This window comes from Choloepus didactylus, chromosome 5 (assembly GCF_015220235.1).
Source record: "Choloepus didactylus isolate mChoDid1 chromosome 5, mChoDid1.pri, whole genome shotgun sequence".
NCBI lineage: Eukaryota > Metazoa > Chordata > Mammalia > Pilosa > Megalonychidae > Choloepus > Choloepus didactylus.
The window spans coordinates 103960632-103983920 of record NC_051311.1 but is presented as its reverse complement, the minus strand read 5'-3'; the positions used below and the strand labels follow the sequence as shown (position 1 = coordinate 103983920).

Sequence of the window (23289 nt, the reverse complement as noted above, 5' to 3'; positions counted from 1 at the left end):
CTAGGAGAGACAGGGCAAAAAAACACCTCCATGAAAAATACTAGATAAAAGCCAGAAAGTGACCCAGAACACCAGTTCCAGCGATGCACCAGCTGGACACGGTCTGCTAAATCCACAGGGACCATGCGCTTGGTGAAATCGGGACTCTGCGTTCTGAAATGAGTGAGTAAGCCTGCTGAATATCCAGCAGCCACGCTGCGGTATGGGGAAACTGAGGGTTAGCATTTGGGGACGGACTAGTTCCTTTTTTTAAAAAAAAAAAAAGCAGCCGCAGATACAGCAGCAAGAACCGCGCAGTGAAGTGTGGCAGGAACAGGCTGTGCGAACGCCTCAATATCAGGCATGGAAGACAGCCTTTCGCGCATCTGCTGCTAATCGTCTCAGAGCAAGGAAGGCAGAGGTTAGCCAAAAGGGGAAAAACCATGCCCCTCGCAGCCATCTTCCCGGCGGGCTGGAAACGCTCCTGCCTGTTGCAGGAGCCACAGCCCAGAGCCACACCAAAAAACCCAGTGTGACAGAAGTGTTTCCAGCAACACACGTACACGCCACAATATCAAGCATGGACAATAGCCTTTTACGAACCCGCAGCTAACTGTTCTGGAGCTGGGAAGGTGGAGCTGTGCGAAAAGGGGGAAATTAACACTCCACATTCAGCCATCCTTACAGCAGGCTGGGAACACCCCTACACGGCCTGGCGGCCCAGAACTTCCCTTGAGGGATGGCGTGCACTTGTGATGTAGCACAACCTTCCCTCAGCAGAGGCCCTAGAAGGGCACAGCTTGGAAGAGGGACCCACTCGGAAATCCCAGGGACCATATGCCATTACCAAAGACTTGTGGGTCAGCGGCAGAGACAATCTGTGACAAGACTGAACTGAAGGTTTAGACTCTTGCAACAGCCTTAGATCTCCAGGAACACCTGAGAGGTTTGATTGTTAAAGCTGCCCTCCCTCCCTAACCACTCAGATACACGCCCCACATTCAGGGCGGACAGCACCAACAACACACCCCAACTTGGTGCACCAACAGGACCCCACAAGAACCAGACCCCCACACACCACAAAGACAAAGTTGGGGAGAACTGACTTGAGGGGAATAGGTGACTCATGGACTCCATCTGCTGGTTAGTTAGAGAAAGTGTACGCCACCAAGCTGCAGATCTGACAAATTAGAGATTCGTCTTTGAATAATTCTACATATCCTAAAAGAACCCTATCAAGTAAAGCAAATGCCAAGAGTCCAAAAACAACAGAAATTTTTAAAGCATATGATAAAACCAGACAATATGCATAACCCAAACCCAAACACCCAAATCAAAAGATTAGAGGAGACACAGTACTTGGAGCAATTAATCAAAGAACTAAAAACAAACTACAAGAGCATGGCACAGGATATAAAAGACATGAAGAAGAGCGTGGCACAGGATATAAAGGACATGAAGAAGACCCTAGAAGAGCATTAAAAAACAGATTTATTTGGCTTTGAATCCTGGCAATATTATTTTTTAGCTATAAAATAAATCTGCTTTAAATAAATTAATTAGAATTTTTATTATTAGCAATAAAGGCTCAATCTGATTTTTTCCCAAAAAGTGTATTTCCCTTGCACAAAATAAATTAAATAAATGTATTTTCATCAGATCTTAGCCATACATGTTTTAAGCTTTTCTGTTTATATTTTAATGGTTTTTAGTATTAATTTTGAGGCTATATCTGGAATATAAAAGGAGAAGTGGTTTTTATAACTACAAATACTAATATAGGTTTTTAAAAAAACTCAAAATGAAGATCTTAAGTTTGAATACTTGGGAGATAGTTCTGTTAACCTAGTCTCTTCTAAGGATGATAAACATCATGAGAAAATGGACAAAATATCACTTGACTTAGCTAGAATAACAAAATTTATGTATTATACACAGGTTTTACCTTTTGTGAAATATTTTAAGCCTATGCATTTTGAAACTTTTACCTAACCTTGTCACATGCTATTTTTTGTAAAACAGAAAATTTAAGTAGAATGCTTTGGGAAAGTAAATACCAGAAATACATTAACTTAATTCAGCTTCACCTTTCTACCTATTTTCTATTCAAACACTGAAAGAGATGAACTTTTATTTTTCTATTTCCACACTAAATTTGAATTAGAATAACTCTATTCAAAGTAAAGCTTATACTGATGAAGCTATTAGTTATTAAAAATTCTAATATTATGCACTAGGATGACTTTTAAAAAATTAGTGAAGATAGTTCTTTAATCCAACGTTCAACAGTAGTTTGGAAAAGTCCCATGCTATTATTCTTCGCAAGTTAGAGAGAATTACCTCAGTTGATAAACATGCCTCCTATGTACTAAACTCTTGGAACAGCTGAGTAAACTATGATTCCTGTACCAGAGAAATTCACATTCTAGTTGAAAAGACAAACGATAATTAGATTACAGCATAATGAGTGCTTTATTTGTTTATTTATATGACATATTTGAGAAAGACTTGAAATTCCTTAAGGGGTCATATAAAATGCAATCAGTTGGGTAGCATAAATTAAAACTGGGCAGGAACGAGACCTCTATTTTGGGGATTGCCCTTATGAAGCTCATTACTGCAAAGGAGAGGTTAAACCTGCTTATAATTGTGCCTAAGAGTCTCCCTGAGTACCTCTTTGTTGCTCAGATGTGGCCCTCTCTCTCTAGCTAAGCCAGCTCGGCAGGTGAATTCACTGCCCTCCCCCTATGTGGGATCTGACTCCCAGGGATATAAATCTCCCTGACAATGCAGGATATGACTCCCAGGGATTAATCTGGACCCAACATTGTGGGACTGAGAACATCTTGACCAAAAGGTGGAAGTGAAATAAAATGAAATAAAGTTTCAGTGGCTGAGAGATTTTAAATGGAGTCGAGAGGTCACTCTGGAGGGCATTCTTATACGCTATATAGATATCCCTTTATAGGTTTTAATGTATTGGAATAGCTAGAAATAAATACCTGAAACTATCAAACTCCAGCCCAGGAGCCTTGACTCTTGAAGACGATTGTATAACAATGTAGCTTACAAGGAGTAACACTGTAATTGTGAAAACCTTGTGGATCGCACTCTCTTTATCCAGTGTATGGATGGATGAGCAGAAAAATGGGGACAAAAACTAAATGAAAAATAGGGTGGGATGGGGCGATGATTTGGGTGTTCTTTTTTACTGTTTTTTTTTATTCTTGTTTTTTCTGGTGTAAAGAAAAAGTTCAAAAATAGACTGGGGTGATAAATGCAAAACTATTTGATGGTACTATGAACAGCTGATTGTACACCATGGATGATTGTATGGTATGTGAATATATCTCAATAAAACTGAATTTAATTAAAAAAATCAATTGCCCAGATACAAATATAGATATATAATAACTGATTAGAACAGGTCCCTAAAGAAAAGATCTCATTTATAATAGCACTCTCAGAGAACCATGGACTACAGTTAATAGTATAATTATAACAATATTCTTTCATCAATTGTAATAAAAGCGCCACACTAATGCAAGGTGTTAATAATAGGAGTTATGGGAGCTCTGTATTTTTTCTGCATGATTTTTCCGTAAACCTCCAGCTTCTCTAATGTATATAAAGAAACCCAATATCAAAAAAGAAAAAACTGGGAAGGAAGATAAAAAATGTGGTAACTCACTTCCACTTGTTAGTAGGACAGTGTAATGGTAGACCGCTGGTCCCTCAGAGTACAACTAGAAAAACTGGGAAAATACATATAAATACATGATAGGTCTAATGTCATAATCTTAGAAGTTTTTAAAATATATAAACTTTCAGAAGGCTGAAGAGTTCTAAAACAATCAGAATTGGAGAACCTACGACTTCACAGAGGGGAGAAGCTCAGAAAGGCAACCTGACTTCTACAGCTGCTTTTAACCAGGAAGCCTCTGCCAATTCTGAATGCTGGCAGGGTTTTGTACCCACAGAAGCTGCCGCTGGGAGACAGACAGACAGACATGCAAACTTTTAAAGGAGACTTGGGGACACCTCAAACACAGTCTGGCTTTCTCCTTACCTAGTGCTGTGTGATAGAAGACTAACATCCTACTAAGAAAGCACCAAAGCATCTAATGGTTTCAGAAGACAAAATAGTATTTCCAGACATGGAAGAGGAAAGGTCATGGAAAACAATAAATCTAGGTTGAAAACCCTGGAGGGCCAGGGGCAAATTAGAGGTGGACTGAAACTTACCAGGGCTGAAACCCAGCATGGATACAACACTGTCCCTGACTGGACAAGACAATCAGCCACCACTCTATCTTCTGGAGGAAGACAGCCCCAAAGGAAAATGAGCACTACTAACCGGGTGGTGCACTTTATCTGTTTACTTCACTGTGGTCTTTTGACACATAATATTGACAAAACGTAAGTGTAATAGTACTGGAAGAACAGCAAAAGTGCTAAAGAAAAAAAATTTAGTACATATTATCTGTCATCCAATAAAAATATTCTAGACATTCCAAAAACAAGACTACAAGGCCAAAAGAGAGAGAAAGAGAGAACAGACAATAGGAGATGCACAGATGATCCAAATGCTCAAAATTAGTAACAAGAACTTCAAAGTAACTATGATTAATATGTTCAAGAAAATAGAAGAAAAGACGGAAATATTTTTTAGACAATCTATTTTAAAAGAATCAAATATAAATTCTAGAATTAAAAAGTACAATATCTGAAATTAAAACCTAATCAGATGGATTAATCATCAAGTTTGGCACAAGACGATATAATTAATGAACTGAAAGAGAAGTCAATGGAAAATATTCAAATAAGTATACAAAGAATAAAGAATGGAAATACAGAAAAGGATATGAGAGCCTAGTGGAACACGGTAAAGTTTAACAGTTTAACACACATGTAACTGGAGAGCAAGAAGATAATGGCCAAAAAATTTCCAAACCTGACGGAATACCAAATGGAAAGGGTAATTATGTTGGTAAATAAAAATGCATACTACCCTTATTGAGTAATAAAGTAATAAATAATAAAATGATAAATAATAATCTTGGAGAATTTAAAATACATATAGAATTAAAATGCATATTTTAGGATGGAGAGGAGATTACTGATTGAAACATTATTGGGGAAGCAGTAAAAGCTGCAATTTGAGTAACACTGTAATAATAAGTCAAGCATAAATTACCAAATGAATAGAAATCAAATATATGTGAAGAAAAGAAAAAGGAATGCATGACCAAGAGGTACACAGAATATCATGTACAGATTAGAAAACAATCTGATGACTAACAAGCTCCTAGAGGATAAATGTGAATAATGGAATAAATGAAATAAAAAATATTTTATTAATATAAAAGAAGGCAAGGAAAGAAGAAAAATGAAAATAAACAGTAAGATGGTAGTTACAAACCCAAATATATTAATAATATTAGATTTTAAATAGGTTAAACATTCAAAAGACTATTAGCATACCAGGTAAAAAACAAAATCCAATTCTATCCTGCCTATAAGATATACAGTTTAAATATAAAGACCCAAAAAGTCTGAAAATAAAGGATGAAAAAAGATACATAAACACTAACTGAAAGAAAACTGGTATAACTATATTAGTATCAGACAAAATAGACTTAAGCCCATATCAATATAAGAGAAAAGAGTGATATTCCATAATGATAAAATCAAACCACCAAGAAAAGATCACAATTCTAAATCTGTATGCATCTAAAAAACAGCATTAAAATACTTACAGTAAAAAAAAATGACAGAACTAAAAGGAAAAAGAGAAATCTACACTCAAAGAGGTAGGCTTTAGCATTTCTCTCTGAATAGCAAATTGACTAAGCATACAAAAAATTAGTAAGGATACAGAAGATATGATCAGTACAATTAATATACTAGACCTAATTGAGCGTAGCAAGACTAATCAAGGATAAAAGGGAATAAACAGAGATCACCAGTATCAAGAAAGAAGGAAAGATCCTTCAAACAATTAAAAATTTAAAGGTATTCACAAATGCTTTAACAATAAATCTGACATTATTAATGAGATGAGTACATTCCTTGAAAAATGACAGTAAATGGAACATCTGAATCATTCCATATCTAATAAGTAAATTAAATCCATTATAAAAGGACTTCCCCCAATGAAAATTAATGGTTCAGACTGCATCCGTGGTGAACTCTTACAAATGTTTATGAAAGACATAATAACAATCTTATACAAATCTTCTACAGCACAGAAAAAAAAAAAAAAGAACACTTCCCAACTTACTTTATGGAGCCAGATAACCTTAATAACAAAAACTTGACAAGGACATTATAAGAAAGTAAAATTACAAACCAATCTCTCCCTTAAGTATGGAAAAATTCCAAATAGAATATTAACTCATTGAATCTAACAATATGTTAAGAAAATAATTCATCATGATGAAATGTTTCTCATTACAGGGTGCTTTAACATTCAAAAATCAGTAAGTATAATATACTACTAACAGAAAAAAGGTGCAGAAAAAAGCATTTCATGATACAAGTATTCCATATCCACTTAAAATAAAAATTCTCGGCAAACTAGGAATAAAGTGACCTAAAAAAAAATCACTGCAAAAAAAGTACCTAATGGTGAGATTTTGTATGCTTTCTGCCATACTATATTAGCAGTCCTTACCAGTGCAATAAGACAAGGAAAAAAGAAAAAGTATAAAGACTGAAAAAAGAAGAATTAAAACAAGTAAACGACATGATTGCATACTCAGAAAATAACTTTTTAATCTGCATAAAATCTATTAGGGTAAGTAAATTTGGTAAGATTGCTGGATAAGAGACCAGTGTTCTAAAAAATCAATTTTTTTATATGCCGGCAAAAAAAAATTGGAAAATAGACTTTTTCAACAGAAAAACATCAAAAACACAAGAATGAGTCTAACAAGAGATGTATAATATCCATAAACTTAAAACTTCAAAACATAACAGAAAATTTTTTTTAAAACATCTAAATGTGGAGGGATATATATTATGTTTGTGGACTCCATGCAAGTCTTAATATTCTATGTATTTCAGGAATTTATAGATTCAGTGCAATCTTTTTCACATTAATTTCTATTGTGAAATAATTTCAAACTTACAAGTCAGTTGCAAAAGTAACAGAAAACCCATACAGAGAACTCTAATATACCCCCATCCCCAGATACCTAGATCCACCAACTTTAACATTCACTACATTTTCCATATCTCTGTCTAGATTGTCCATCTGTCCATCTATCTATCTATTTTCTGAACATTTGAGCGTATGCTGTATACATAATGCTACTTGAACACATAATACTTCCTTGTACATTTACCAAGATATTCGTTTACGTAACCACCTTCAGTACAGTTACCATGTTCAAGAAATTAGTCTATATTAAACTTACAGTCTATATTCCAATTTTTTCATTTGTCCCAATAATGCCCTCTTGAGCCTTTTCTCCTCCATTATTAGATCCTGTCCAGGATCATGTATTGCATTTAGTTGTCACTGTCTCTTTAGTGCTCTTTTTTTAAAGATAGTAGAAATACATTTACCACATAAACTATCCCATCTCACCCATCCCCAATCACATCATTCAGTGGAATCAATCACAATCACAATAAAGCACTACACTCACCACCTTCCATTACCAGAACCTTCCCATCACCAAAAACTGAAACCTTAAACCCATTATATATCAAACTCACTTTTCTCCCTGTCCTCCAACCTGGAAAAATGTACTCGAATTTCTGTCTCTATGAGCTTGCAAACTCTCTGATATTTTCTTTGTAGTTTCTATGGGTTGAAATATAACATTCTAAGTCTACAACAATCTTGTTTGTTGTGATACCAACCCAACTTCAATACTGCATGCAAACTATGTCCCTGCACCCCTCCACCACCCACCCCCACCTTTAAGTAGTTCTTGTCACAAATTACAGATTTATACATGAGTCCAGAACCACTGATTTATTACATTTTATACATTAGCTTTTAGTCCCTGTAGGAGGTAAGAAGCAGAGTTACCAATCAAAACTACAATAATACAGGCATTTATATTTGCCTATGTCATTCCTCTTGCTAAAGATCATTATTCCTTTATAAGGTTACAATCTATTGTACTTTCCTTACAACCTGCAGAACTCTCTCTAGCATCTCTTGTAGAGCCAGTCTGCTGGTGACAAACTCTTTCACCTTTTGTTTATCTGGGATTATCTTAATCTCTCCCTCATTTTTGAAAGACATTTTTGCCAGATATAAAATTTTTGGTTGGCAATTGTTTTCCTTTCAGCACCTAAAATCTATCATCCCACTGCCTTCTTGCCTCCATGGTTTCCAGTAAGAAACCAACATTTAATCTCACTGAGGCTCCCTGTATATTACACATTGTTCCTTCTCTCTTGTGACTTTCAGAATTCTCTTTATTTTGGGGATTCACAGTTTGATTATAATGCTGTGATACATGTCTATTTGGGTTCATCCTCTTTGGAGTCTGTTAAGTGCCTTGGATGTGTACATTCATATCTTTCATTAAATTTGGACATTTCCAGCTACTATTCCAATGAATATTCTCTCTGCCCCTCTCTCTCTTCTCCTTCTGGCGCTCCCACAATGCATATACTTGTTCTGACTCTGTTCATTTTTCTTCATTCTTTCTTCTTTCTGCTCCTGAGACTGAGTGGTTTCAACTGTCTCATCTCATGTTCACTGATTCTTTCTTCTGCCAGCTCCAATATGCTGTAGACCACCCCCACCAACTCCCCCACCCCCAGGGAATTTTTAGTTTCTATTACTGTGGTCTTCAGTTCTGTTTGGTCCCTTTTCATAATTTCTGTCTCTTTTTTATATTCTCTTTGTGTTCATCTATCATTTTCATGATTTCCTTCAGTATTTTGTCCATGTTTATTTTAGCTCTTCGAGCTTATTTAGGACCATTTTTTTTCTAAGTCTTTGTCTGGTATGTCCCAGGTCTGGTCCTCCTCACTGATGGTTTCCAATACTTAATCTTCTCCTGTGCCTAAGCCATCACTTCCGGTTTCTTTGTTTGTTTTGTAATCTTTTGCTGCAACCTGGACATTTTGATATTTTAATGTATGATTGCTGGAATTTAGACTCTAAGGCATCTATTCCTCAAGCTTATATCCAGATAGTGCTATGAAAGATTTCCTTGATTGCAAGGAGCTAACAAAAAAGAAGGGGAAAAAAGTAAAAAGAAGAAAATAGTTTTCCCATTCTTTGCAAATTGGCCTGTGTTAGTGCTCTCCCTCAGAACTTAGCCATACGGTGAGTTTCAAAAACAGCCTGAGGCTAAAGCATAGATATTCTTTCCTGGGCATGCACGTGTGGCCCTAGGAATTCCCCTATTTACAGATACTAATGTCTTCATCCCCCTAGGAAGCACTGTTTACTCATGGTCCTGGGTGCTGTACTAAATGTTTAACAGCTGTCACTCCTTTGCCCAGGCAGTGGCAATTTGTTCTCCTACAGCATTCTGTAGGAGAACTCTGTAACTTCTAGTCACAGGGCAAGTTTTGGGGCTGTGAGACTGTGATATGTGTCTGTCCCCAGACAGACCAAGGTCATGCTGCTCCCTTCAGAACCAGGTCCAGGAACCAAGCTGACAGTGAGTGCTGGTTCCATGCCAAGCCAGTAAGGGAATCGGAGAGTGGCAAGTCAGGGTGGCCAGGATATCATACTGCTTGTAAGTTGCCTTTTTCTTGAGCAACACTTGTCTTGTTACCGTGATCCTTTCACTGTTTTCTGGCACTTTAAGAAAGATATTTCTGCCAGTTCTCCTTGTTGTTCAAAGCCTCTGTGGTGGTATGGAGGCCTGGTGCACCTCACTCCACCATCTTGATCAGTTCAGGGCTTTAGATTCAGTGCAATCTTAATCCAAATGCATCAAACTTTTTAAAATGGAAATTGATAAGCTGATTCTAAAATTTAGTTTGCAAAAGGCCTGGAATAGCCAAGGCAATCCTAAAGAACAATAAAGGCAGAGAACTTATATTATGAAACATCAAGACATATTATAAAGTTATAGTTATTAAACCAGTATATCAGCTCAAAGACAGACAAACTAAGGGAACAGACGAGATCCAATGTGATACAGTTATTTGATTTATGAGAAATGTGACACTTGAGTATAGTGGGAAAAGCATGGTCTTTTCAATTAATAGTGCTAGGTGAACTGATTTTCCTTAAGGAAAATACTTAATCTTCACTCTGCACATCACAAATAAACTACAGAAATAAACTACAGGTGGACTATTGTTCATTATAATGAACAACGTTCTTGACAACAATTCAAGAAGACTCTAATTGCTTTTCACGATGACCCTCAACGTAGGCTGAGAGAAGCAGGGAAAAGTGACTGGGGACAGGAGAGTGTGGTGCAGTCTCTGATGATCTGGATGACCCAGGGATATATTTTATAAACCTGTAAGAGTGAGTAGGAGTAAATAAGACCACACGTCCTTCAAACATTCCATCTTGAATATCATGTATCTCAAGGGAGCTTCTGACAAATATCAAGCAGCAAGGAAGTTAAGATAGAACTCCCTCCACCTGTCATAAATGCTGGGAGAAAAACAATTCTCTATTGTCAGTTGAACACAAACCCAGGTTAGCTAGGGGAAGAGTTAGTGACCTTCTGAGAATGCTGAAAAACCTACCAAAGACTAGTAACTGACAAGAAGATAGTCCTACTTCCATTATAAGCACCTATTAGCAGAGCCCTAGGAATCCTCAGAAATCATACTGAGCATGCTTCAAAGCAATATAACTAATGTTGTTCAAAGTCTAAACCCTAATACATTTAGCAAGACGAAAAGAACTTTAGTCAAAAATATTATCATCACTACAGCCATGCTATGAATAGCATTCTGAGGCATAATGAAGCAAATAGGAACAAGAAAGGTGAGCCACTGAATTTAAAGTTATTTAAAGTAGTATATCACCAATAATATTCAGTAACATTTCACATATCTGCAATTCACCCACCAAGTTCAAGTACAGGAATACACATTATTTTCTGTTTTCTCAGCAACCAGAATGTCAAGAGGTTCAGAGTGCTAAAGTTCATTCTTTTAACTCAGGCTGCTGGGTGTTTTTTTTGTTTTGTTTGTTTTTAACACAACGGTAAGTTTAGTTATTTGCTTTCTTAGTTCACAAACAGATTGTAATCAGCAAGTCAGGATAGGAGGCAGGGAAGAAAACAGCTGTTAGAAACAACCAGACTTGTAAGAAATAACAGTTAACTTGGTACAAGAGAACAAAATGCAAAAGCAGATGCAGAACTCCAAACACACAGTCTTCTGGGGCCATTTAGCAAAAAGCTCTACCAAATTCAAGAGTCTCCAAGGGCAGCCACTGCACACTGGGCATATTCATGAGAGTAGATCCAGAGAAAAATCATCAATAAAGATTAAGTTATGCTACATATAGTTTTTTTAAAAGGTAGAGAAACTTGCAATCCTTCTAAAAAGTAATTTATCTAAAATTTTAAAAATACCATTTTTATGGTTTAAATTTAAGCACTTAAATTATAAGCTTCTATTGGACTGAAAACTAGTCCGCAATAAATGCTGAGGAAAGCACCATGACTAGTGAAAGAATTTTAAGCTTAACTCAGACATCAGGTACAAGAAAAATATAACTGTATAGTACCTCATTTCCTGACTATGCTGGGAAAAATGAGGGGCTACTGTATTTGAAATAGTACTGAAGTTCAAAAATATCTTAACCTATAGAAAACTAAAACCTACAGAAAACTATGTACACATTATTAAAAGTATTTAATTTTTAAAATCATCATCTGCCTCCACCCTGCTTAGCTGTATCACACTTTCTCCCTAAATTGCTCGTTAGTCACCACAATTCTGTCTATCCTTAAAACAGGAAAACTGTCTTCGTGTAGGGAATTTTTCTTGAAGTATGGTTTTAAAAGTTTTATAAATGTTATTTTAAAATCTGTTCTATGCATATACACTTTAAATATGTATATTTTAATAATTTCATCATAAGACATTGTTAATCCATAGATACAGAATTTGGATTTTAATTCTCTTTGTTAGCAGAACTAAAATCAAAGGAATAAGTAAGATTTTCAATAAACCACGAACCTCAAAACTGACTGAAATAAATGACTAAAACCTGATTTTCTACAAGTAGAAAAATCAGGTTGGAAAAAATCCAAAGGAATGTAACAATTTAATTTTTCAAAGTTCAAAATGACAGAGAATGTGCAAGGAAAATACTAGTTGGTGCAGAGAGCCAAAGTCAGTCTACAAATATTTTGGAGTTTAGTGTAGAAGACTGAGAGTTCTCAAACGACCTACCTTCCCTCCACCACAGTCAGTAAACAATATGATAAATAGTACTTATGTACTTGATGAGGGCCATACAAATATTATTAGTCTACAATAATGTGAATGTTCACTGAAAAAAAGCTGATGAAACTATTACACACATACAGAATCACAATGAACCAAAATTCAATTCAGCCCTTTTCCTGACTGTCCTACTTAACCAACCAACCACCTCCAAAATTCAGGACCATGACAATGTTGTACCTGTATAAGGCTTTAAACTTGACGAATAATGTACCTATTCAATAAGGTTTTAAGTCTAAAATGAGAATATGTATAAATTATTTAAGGTGTAAGGAAAGGCATTCCAGTGTAAGTATTAATAGAGAAACCCGAATGATTTATGGTGATAGGGCTTTGGTTTTTTTGTTTTGCTTTGTAAACTGTTCGATTTTTCCAGAACATCAATGGAGAATCACAAAATGGAAGGTACAGTTCAAAATGTTTGTTTTCAGAGAAAAATGACATGGCCCATCTAGCTACCATTAAACATTAAACATTAAACTCTCAGATTTAGAAAAATTCAAAACCAAATATGAACACATTTTGCTTGAAGGTATTATTAAGTCTAGAGCTGTCCTTGCAGGTTATGGGTGATCCAGTCCAACAATATTTTACAGACAAGAAAATGGGAAAGTTGCTTGACTTGTTCAAAGACCTACAACTACTTGGTGACAAATTCAAGTTCAAAGACCTACAACTACTTGGTGACAAATTCAAGTTTCATTTCTATTAAAGCACCTTTTTCCCAACTTTAATATCAAATCATCTCTGATTCAAAAATAAAAAATGAATTTATTAAGAGATATGGGTGAGATATCCAAGGCTGGGTAACTCTGAGAAGTAGGGAAAAGCAGCAAAAATACATAAACACTTGATTTGATCACATTGCTGAATTTGAGGACGGGCTACTTAAAACACACAAATAGCCTACAGTTACTTTTTTTTCCAAAAAGTCAGTCTTTTAGACAAAGCCCATCAAATAGACTCCATTACTACAAATAGACAACAATTTATATGCACCATCAACTATTTGGCCACGGAGAGCAATCTTCATAATATTATCCATATAAATAAATATAAAAGTTGAAATCTACACCAGAAATTTAAATTTATTTTAGCTACTATACTAAATCTGTGTGTAAACTGTAACTAAAGTCAGCAGTTATATGCATTTCATAGTAGAAAACAATTACGCAAATGAAATTGAGGAAGATACAGATAGTTCAGTTATCCACACAAATCAATATGATGTGACTGAAATCTCTTAAACATTACTTAAAAAGTTATTTAAATAAGATTGAGATACAAGTCCCTTTCTTCTCCTGAACTGCCTGATGAAGGCACAAATAAGCAATAAAATTACATAAAACCAGCCAAGACAAAAATGGATTAAAAAAAAAGGAATAGAAGACTGGTGAGCTGTATGTTTTAGTTACTCCTCCAGGAAAGTAGGTAGAAAGCCAGGAACTGCGTGGACTGGACACCACAGAGCAATCTGACTTTGGGCATACTTCATACAACACTCATGAAAATGTCGAACTGCTCAGATCAGCGAAATCTGTAAGTTTTTGCGGCCAGGGGACCCACGCCCCTCCCTGCCAGGCTCAGTCCCGTGGGAGGAGGGGCTGTCAGCTCCGGGAAGGAGAAGGGAGAACTGCAGTGGCTGCTCTTATCGGAAACTCATTCTACTGATCCAGACTCCAACCATAGATAGACAGAGACCAGACACCAGAGAATCTGTCAGCAGCCAGCCCAGCAGAGAGGAGACAGGCATAGAAAAAAAAAAACAACACGAAAAACTCCAAAATAAAAGCAGAGGATTTTTAGAGTTCTGGTGAACACAGAAAGGGGAAGGGCGGAGCTCAGGCCCTAAGGCGCATATGCAAATCCCGAAGCAAAGCTGATCTCTCTGCCCTGTGGACCTTTCCTTAATGGCCCTGGTTGCTTTGTCTCTTAGCATTTCAATAACCCATTAGATCTCTGAGGAGGACCCTTTTTTTTTTTTTTTTTTTTTTAATCCTTTTTTCTTTTTCTAAAACAATTACTCTAAGAAGCCAAATACAGAAAGCTTCAAAGACTTTCAATTTGGGCACGTCAAGTCAAGAGCAAAACTAAGAGAGCTCTGAGACAAAAGGCAATAATTCAGTGGCTGAGAAAATTCACTAAACACCACAACTTCCCAAGAAAACGGGGGTGTCCGCTCACAGCCACCATCCTGGTGGACAGGAAACACTCCTGCCCATCGCCAGCCCCATAGCCCAGAGCTGCCCCAGACAACCCAGTGTGACTGAAGGGCTTCAAATAACAGGCACACACCACAAAACTGGGCGTGGACATTAACCTTCCCTGCAACCTCAGCTGATTGTCCCAGAGTTGGGAAGGTGGAGCAGTGTGAATTAACAAAGCCCCATTCAGCCATCATTTCAGCAGACTGGGAGCCTCCCTACACAGCCCAGCAGCCCAGAACTGCCCTGAGGGGACGGCACTCACCTGTGACATAGCACAGTCATCCCTCAACAGAGGACCCGGGGGACACAGCCTGGAAGAGGGGCCCACTTGCAAGTCTCAGGAGCCATACGCCAATACCAAGGACTTGTGGGTCAGTGGCAGAGACAAACTGTGGCAGGACTAAACTGAAGGATTAGACTACTGCACCAGCTTTAAAACTCTAGGATCACCAGGGAGATTTGATTGTTAGGGCCACCCCCCCCTCCCCGACTGCCCAGAAACACGCCCCACATACAGGGCAGGCAACACCAACTACACACGCAAGCTTGGTACACCAATTGGACCCCACAAGACTCACTCCCCCACTCACCAAAAAGGCTAAGCAGGGGAGAACTGGCTTGTGGAGAACAGGTGGCTCGTGGATGCCACCTGCTGGTTAGTTAGAGAAAGTGTACTCCACGAAGCTGTAGATCTGATAAATTAGAGATAAGGACTTCAATTGGTCTACAAACCCTAAAAGAACCCTATCAAGTTCAGCAAATGCCACGAGGCCAAAAACAACAGAAAATTATAAAGCATATGAAAAAACCAGACGATATGGATAACCCAAGCCCAAGCACCCAAATCAAAAGACCAGAAGAGACACAGCACCTAGAGCAGCTACTCAAAGAACTAAAGATGAACAATGAGACCATAGTACGGGATATGAAGGAAATCAAGAAGACTCTAGAAGAGCATAAAGAAGACATTGCAAGACTAAATAAAAAAATGGATGATCTTATGGAAATTAAAGAAACTGTTGACCAAATTAAAAAGATTCTGGACACTCATAGTACAAGACTAGAGGAAGTTGAACAACGAATCAGTGACCTGGAAGATGACAGAATGGAAAATGAAAGCATAAAAGAAAGAATGGGGAAAAAAATTGAAAAAATCGAAATGGACCTCAGGGATATGATAGATAATATGAAACGTCCAAATATAAGACTCATTGGTGTCCCAGAAGGGGAAGAAAAGGGTAAAGGTCTAGGAAGAGTATTCAAAGAAATTGTTGGGGAAAACTTCCCAAATCTTCTAAACAACATAAATACACAAATCATAAATGCTCAGGGAACTCCAAATAGAATAAATCCAAATAAACCCACTCCAAGACATATACTGATCACACTGTCAAACACAGAAGAGAAGGAGCAAGTTCTGAAAGCAGCAAGAGAAAAGCAATTCACCACATACAAAGGAAACAGCATAAGACTAAGTAGTGACTACTCAGCAGCCACCATGGAGGCGAGAAGGCAGTGGCACGATATATTTAAAATTCTGAGTGAGAAAAATTTCCAGCCAAGAATACTTTATCCAGCAAAGCTCTCCTTCAAATTTGAGGGAGAGCTTAAATTTTTCACAGACAAACAAATGCTGAGAGAATTTGCTAACAAGAGACCTGCCCTACTGGAGATACTAAAGGGAGCCCTACAGACAGAGAAACAAAGAAAGGACAGAGAGACTTGGAGAAAGGTTCAGTACTAAAGAGATTCGGTATGGGTACAATAAAGGATATTAATAGAGAGAGGGGAAAAATATGGCAAACATAAACCAAAGGATACGATGGCTGATTCAAGAAATGCCTTCACGGTTATAACGTTGAATGTAAATGGATTAAACTCCCCAATTAAAAGATATAGATTCGCAGAATGGATCAAAAAAAATGAACCATCAATATGTTGCATACAAGAGACTCATCTTAGACATAGGGACACAAAGAAACTGAAAGTGAAAGGATGGAAAAAAATATTTCATGCAAGCTACAGCCAAAAGAAAGCAGGTGTAGCAATATTAATCTCAGATAAAATAGACTTCAAATGCAGGGATGTTTTGAGAGACAAAGAAGGCCACTACATACTAATAAAAGGGGCAATTCAGCAAGAAGAAATAACAATCATAAATGTCTATGCACCCAATCAAGGTGCCACAAAATACATGAGAGAAACACTGGCAAAACTAAAGGAAGCAATTGATGTTTCCACAATAATTGTGGGAGACTTCAACACATCACTCTCTCCTATACATAGATCAACCAGACAGAAGACCAATAAGGAAATTGAAAACCTAAACAATCTGATAAATGAATTAGATTTAACAGACATATACAGGACATTACATCCCAAATCACCAGGATACACATACTTTTCTAGTGCTCACGGAACTTTCTCCAGAATAGATCATATGCTGGGACATAAAACAAGCCTCAATAAATTTAAAAAGATTGAAATTATTCAAAGCACATTCTCTGACCACAATGGAATACAATTAGAAGTCAATAACCATCAGAGACTTAGAAAATTCACAAATACCTGGAGGTTAAACAACACACTCCTAAACAATCAGTGGGTTAAAGAAGAAATAGCAAGAGAAATTGCTAAATATATAGAGATGAACGAAAATGAGAACACAACATACCAAAACCTATGGGATGCAGCAAAAGCAGTGCTAAGGGGGAAATTTATAGCACTAAACGCATATATTAAAAAGGAAGAAAGAGCCAAAATCAAAGAACTAATGGATCAACTGAAGAAGCTAGAAAATGAACAGCAAACCAATCCTAAACCAAGTAGAAGAAAAGAAATAACAAGGATTAAAGCAGAAATAAATGACATAGAGAACAAAAAAACAATAGAGAGGATAAATATCACCAAAAGTTGGTTCTTTGAGAAGATCAACAAGATTGACAAGCCCCTAGCTAGACTGACAAAATCAAAAAGAGAGAAGACCCATATAAACAAAATAATGAATGAAAAAGGTGACATAACTGCAGATCCTGAAGAAATTAAAAAAATTATAAGAGGATATTATGAACAACTGTATGGCAATAAACTGGACAATGTAGAGGAAATGGACAATTTCCTGGAAACATATGAACAACCTAGACTGACCAGAGAAGAAATAGAAGACCTCAACCAACCCATCACAAGCAAAGAGATCCAATCAGTCATCAAAAATCTTCCCACAAATAAATGCCCAGGGCCAGATGGCTTCACAGGGGAATTCTACCAAACTTTCCAGAAAGAACTGACACCAATCTTACTCAAACTCTTTCAAAACATTGAAGAAAATGGAACACTACCTAACTCATTTTATGAAGCTAACATCAATCTAATACCAAAACCAGGCAAAGATGCTACAAAAAAGGAAAACTACCGGCCAATCTCCCTAATGAATATAGATGCAAAAATCCTCAACAAAATACTTGCAATTCGAATCCAAAGACACATTAAAAAAATCATACACCATGACCAAGTGGGGTTCATTCCAGGCATGCAAGGATGGTTCAACATAAGAAAAACAATCAATGTATTACAACGCATTAAAAACTCGAAAGGGAAAAATCAATTGATCATCTCAGTAGATGCTGAAAAAGCATTTGACAACATCCAACATCCATTTTTGATAAAAACACTTCAAAAGGTAGGAATTGAAGGAAACTTCCTCAACATGATAAAGAGCATATATGAAAAACCCACAGCCAGCATAGTACTCAATGGTGAGAGACTGAAAGCCTTCCCTCTAAGATAAGGAACAAGACAAGGATGCCCGCTGTCACCACTGTTATTCAACATTGTGCTGGAAGTGCTAGCCAGGGCAATCCGGCAAGACAAAGAAATAAAAGGCAACCAAATTGGAAAAGAAGAAGTAAAACTGTCATTGTTTGCAGACAATTATGATCTTATATCTAGAAAACCCTGAGAAATCGACGATAGAGCTACTAGAGCTAATAAACAAATTTAGCAAAGTAGCAGGATACAAGATTAATGCACATAAGTCAGTAATGTTTCTATACGCTAGAAATGAACAAACTGAAGAGACACTCAAGAAAAAGATACCATTTTCAATAGCAACTAAAAAAATCAAGTACCTAGGAATAAACTTAACCAAAGATGTAAAAGACCTATACAAAGAAAACTACATAACTCTACTAAAAGAAATAGAAGGGGACCTTAAAAGTTGGAAAAATATTCCATGTTCATGGATAGGAAGGCTAAATGTCATTAAGATGTCAATTCTACCCAAACTCATCTACAGATTCAATGCAATCCCAATCAAAATTCCAACAACCTACTTTGCAGACTTGGAAAAGCTAGTTATCAAATTTATTTGGAAAGGGAAGATGCTCGAATTGCTAAAGACACTCTAAAAAAGAAAAACGAAGTGGGAGGACTTACCCTCCCTGACTTTGAAGCTTATTATAAAGCCACAGTTGCCAAAACAGCATGGTACTGGCACAAAGATAGACATATAGATCAATGGAATCGAATTGAGAATTCAGAGATAGACCCTCAGATCTATGGCCGACTGATCTTTGATAAGGCCCCCAAAGTCACCGAACTGAGCCATAATGGTCTTTTCAACAAATGGGTCTGGGAGAGTTGGATATCCATATCCAAAAGAATGAAAGAGGACCCCTACCTCACCCCCTACACAAAAATTAACTCAAAATGGACCAAAGATCTCAATATAAAAGAAAGTACCATAAAACTCCTAGAAGATAATGTAGGAAAACATCTTCAAGACCTTGTATTAGGCGGCCACTTCCTAGACTTTACACCAAAAGCACAAGCAACAAAAGAGAAAATAGATAAATGGGAACTCCTCAAGCTTAGAAGTTTCTGCACCTCAAAGGAATTTCTCAAAAAGGGAAAGAGGCATCCAACTCAATGGGAAAAAATTTTTGGAAACCATGTATCTGACAAAAGACTGATATCTAGCATATACAAAGAAATCCTACAACTCAATGACAATAGTACAGACAGCCCAATTATAAAATGGGCAAAAGATATGAAAAGACAGTTCTCTGAAGAGGAAATACAAATGGCCAAGAAACACATGAAAAAATGTTCAGCTTCACTAGCTATTAGAGAGATGCAAATTAAAACCACAATGAGATACCATCTAACACCGGTTAGAATGGCTGCCATTAAACAAACAGGAAACTACAAATGCTGGAGGGGATGTGGAGAAATTGGAACTCTTATTCACTGTTGGTGGGACTGTATAATGGTTCAGCCACTCTGGAACTCAGTCTGGCAGTTCCTTAGAAAACTAGATATAGAGCTACCATTCGATCCGGCGATTGCACTTCTCGGTATATACCCGGAAGATCGGAAAGCAGTGACACGAACAGATATCTGCACGCCAATGTTCATAGCAGCATTATTCACAATTGCCAAGAGATGGAAACAACCCAAATGTCCTTCAACAGATGAGTGGATAAATAAAATGTGGTATATACACACGATAGAATACTACGCGTCAGTAAGAAGGAACGATCTCGTGAAACATATGACAACATGGATGTACCTTGAAGACATAATGCTGAGTGAAATAAGCCAGGCACAAAAAGAAAAATATTATATGCTACCACTAATGTGAACTTTCAAAAATGTAAAACAAATGGTTTAGAATGTAGAATGTAGGGGAACTAGCAGTAGAGAGTAATTAAGGAAGGGGGAACAATAATCCAAGAAGAACAGATAAGCTTTTTAATGTTCTGGGGATGCCCAGAAATGACTATGGTCTGTTAATTTCTGATGGATATAGTAGGAACAAGTTCACAGAAAGGTTGCTATATTATGTAACTTTCTTGGGGTAAAGTAGGAACATGTTGGAAGTTAAGCAGTTATCTTAGGTTAGATGTCTTTCTCTTACTCCCTTGTTATGGTCTCTTTGAAATGTTCTTTTATTGTATGTTTGTTTTCTTTTTAACTTTTTTTTTCATACAGTTGATTTAAAAAAGAAGGGAAAGTTAAAAAAAAAAAAAAAAGAAAGAAAGAAAAACAAGGAAAAAAAAATGATGTAGTGCCCCCTTGAGGAGCCTTTGGAGAATGCAGGGGTATTCGCCTACCCCACCTCCATGGTAGCTAACATGACCACAGACATAGGGGACTGGTGGTTTGATGGGTTGAGCCCTGTACCATAAGTTTTACCCTTGGGAAGACGGTTGCTGCAAAGGAGAGGCTAGGCCTCCCTATATTTGTGCCTAAGAGTCTCCTCCTGAATGCCTCTTTGTTGCTCAGATGTGGCCCTCTCTCTCTGGCTAAGCCAACTTGAAAGGTGAAATCACTGCCCTCCCCCCTACGTGGGATCAGACACCCAGGGGAGTGAATCTCCCTGGCAACGTGGAATATGACTCCCGGGGAGGAATGTAGACCCGGCATCGTGGGACGGAGAACATCTTCTTGACCAAAAGGGGGATGTGAAAGGAAATGAAATAAGCTTCAGTGGCAGAGAGATTCCAAAAGGAGCCAAGAGGTCACTCTGGTGGGCACTCTTACGCACACTTTAGACAACCCTTTTTAGGTTCTAAAGAATTGGGGTAGCTGGTGGTGGATATCTGAAACTATCAAACTACAACCCAGAACCCATGAATCTCGAAGACAGATGTATAAAAATGTAGCTTATGAGGGGTGACAATGGGATTGGGAAAGCCATAAGGACCACACTCCACTTTGTCTAGTTTAGGGATGGATGAGTAGAAAAATAGGGGAAGGAAACAAACAGACAAAGGTACCCAGTGTTCTTTTTTACTTCAATTGCTCTTTTTCACTCTAATTATTATTCTTGTTATTTGTGTGTGTGTGCTAATGAAGGTGTCAGGGATTGATTTAGGTGATGAATGTACAACTATGTAATGGTACTGTAAACAATCGAAAGTACGATTTGTTTTGTATGACTGCGTGGTATGTGAATATATCTCAATAAAATGATTAAAAAAAAAAAAAAAAAAGAATAGAATAGTACCCACCACTAAATTTATTCATTCAATAAATGTTTCTGGGGGTCAGATGCTACATTAGGAAGAATTTTAAAAAAGAAAACTGAGCAAAAAGCTCACAGATGAAATAAGCCAGACACAAAAGAACAAATATCATTATCTCACTTACATGAAATACGGTAAACTCAGAGTCAGAATCTAGAATACGGGTTACCAGGACCAGAGTGGCAGTAGGGAATGGGGGAACTAATGCTTAAATTGTACAGAGTTTCAATTAGAGTTGATAAAGTTTTGGTAATGGATGGTGTTAATGGTAGCACAACATCATGAATGTAATTAACAGCACTGAATAACATGTGAATGTGGTTAAAAGAACTTTCAGGTTGTATATATGTTACTAAAGTAAAAATTAAATTAAAAAAAAAAGCACTATACAATGCAGTAAACCCTATTGTAAACAATGGACTACAGTTAATAGTACACTTATAAAAGCGTTCTTTCATGAATTATAACAAATGTACTACACTAAATGCAAGGTGTTAATAATAGGGTGGTATATGGGAACTCTGTATTTTATGCATGATTTTTCTGTATACCCAATTCTCTAATTACAAAAATAATAATAAATAAAGCTCATAGATGGCTGTCCTTATGAAGCTTAGCTCTGAGACGCTTTTAGGAAATACATTGCCCTAAGAAGCATTTAAATTGGGTATGGCCTACTGGAGACCATCCTCACTTAAAAAAAAGGGTGGGGGCAGATTTTCAAAAACATCTGTTAGATAGAGGTAAGCAAATCAGCCTTGCTTATTGTTCTATTTAACTAACTTTAAAAAACCATTTTCACATAAATGTAAAAAAATTTAATAAGCCTATCCCCTTCAAAAGGTTGTATGGTAAATTAAGCAGATTCTATATTATTTTACTGTTTACAACTCAAAGTGCCATAACCATCCATGAGGCAGGTCTTACTGCCAGATAGGGGAAGATTTGTAATACCCTAGTTAAAAAAAAAAAAATTCAAAGTTATTGCATGTAAGTACTGGTATATATATCTGTAGTCTGCTTAAAATGCAAGATACATGTTTACTCCAAAAAAAGAAAAGAAAAGAAAGATACATATTCCAAAGGAGGAAAGGTTTCATCATTCTCTGACTCTTAGAGGATTACTGTTTGCTGATGATTAGGGGCTTGATGGCACAAAACGATTTTAAAACAACTTAATGGTTTAGAGACGTTCCCAAGAAACCGATGCCTAGGATTTCAATTTCTTTTTTAATACTCAGAACTAAGACTTAAAATATATCAGCATGCTAAAATCAGTTTTCTCTGAATACCAGACATAGATAGTGATTATTTTCCTTATTCTGTTTCTGTATTTTCTAGAGTAAGGGACCACTATTTATAATTAGAAAATATTTAAGGAAAAGGCAGACTTTGGAATAAATCCTTGACATGAAGACTAGGTATCCTCCACAATTACCACTCCTAATAACAACTGCAGAAACAGCACGAACACTCTAGATTAAAAGTGGAGAAGATACACACACATTGCCTGGGATGTAGTCAGTACTCAATCTTTGTAGAACGAAATGAGTGAATATATATATATACACACATACATACACACACACACACACCCCTACCAAAACAACAAAATTGTGCACTCAGATTCGGGGGCAACACAGTAAACATTCACAATAACCATT

General features: G+C 36.9%; 2 protein-coding genes across 6 annotated transcripts in view; one reads left to right on the top strand and one right to left on the bottom strand.

The window, feature by feature from the left end:
• Window positions 1-23289, top strand: part of ABCB1 (ATP binding cassette subfamily B member 1) — a 242492-nt gene that overhangs the window by 62401 nt on the left and 156802 nt on the right. The window lies entirely within an intron of this gene.
• The window catches only part of RUNDC3B (RUN domain containing 3B), a 245960-nt gene that overhangs the window by 221862 nt on the left and 809 nt on the right, over window positions 1-23289 (bottom strand). The window lies entirely within an intron of this gene.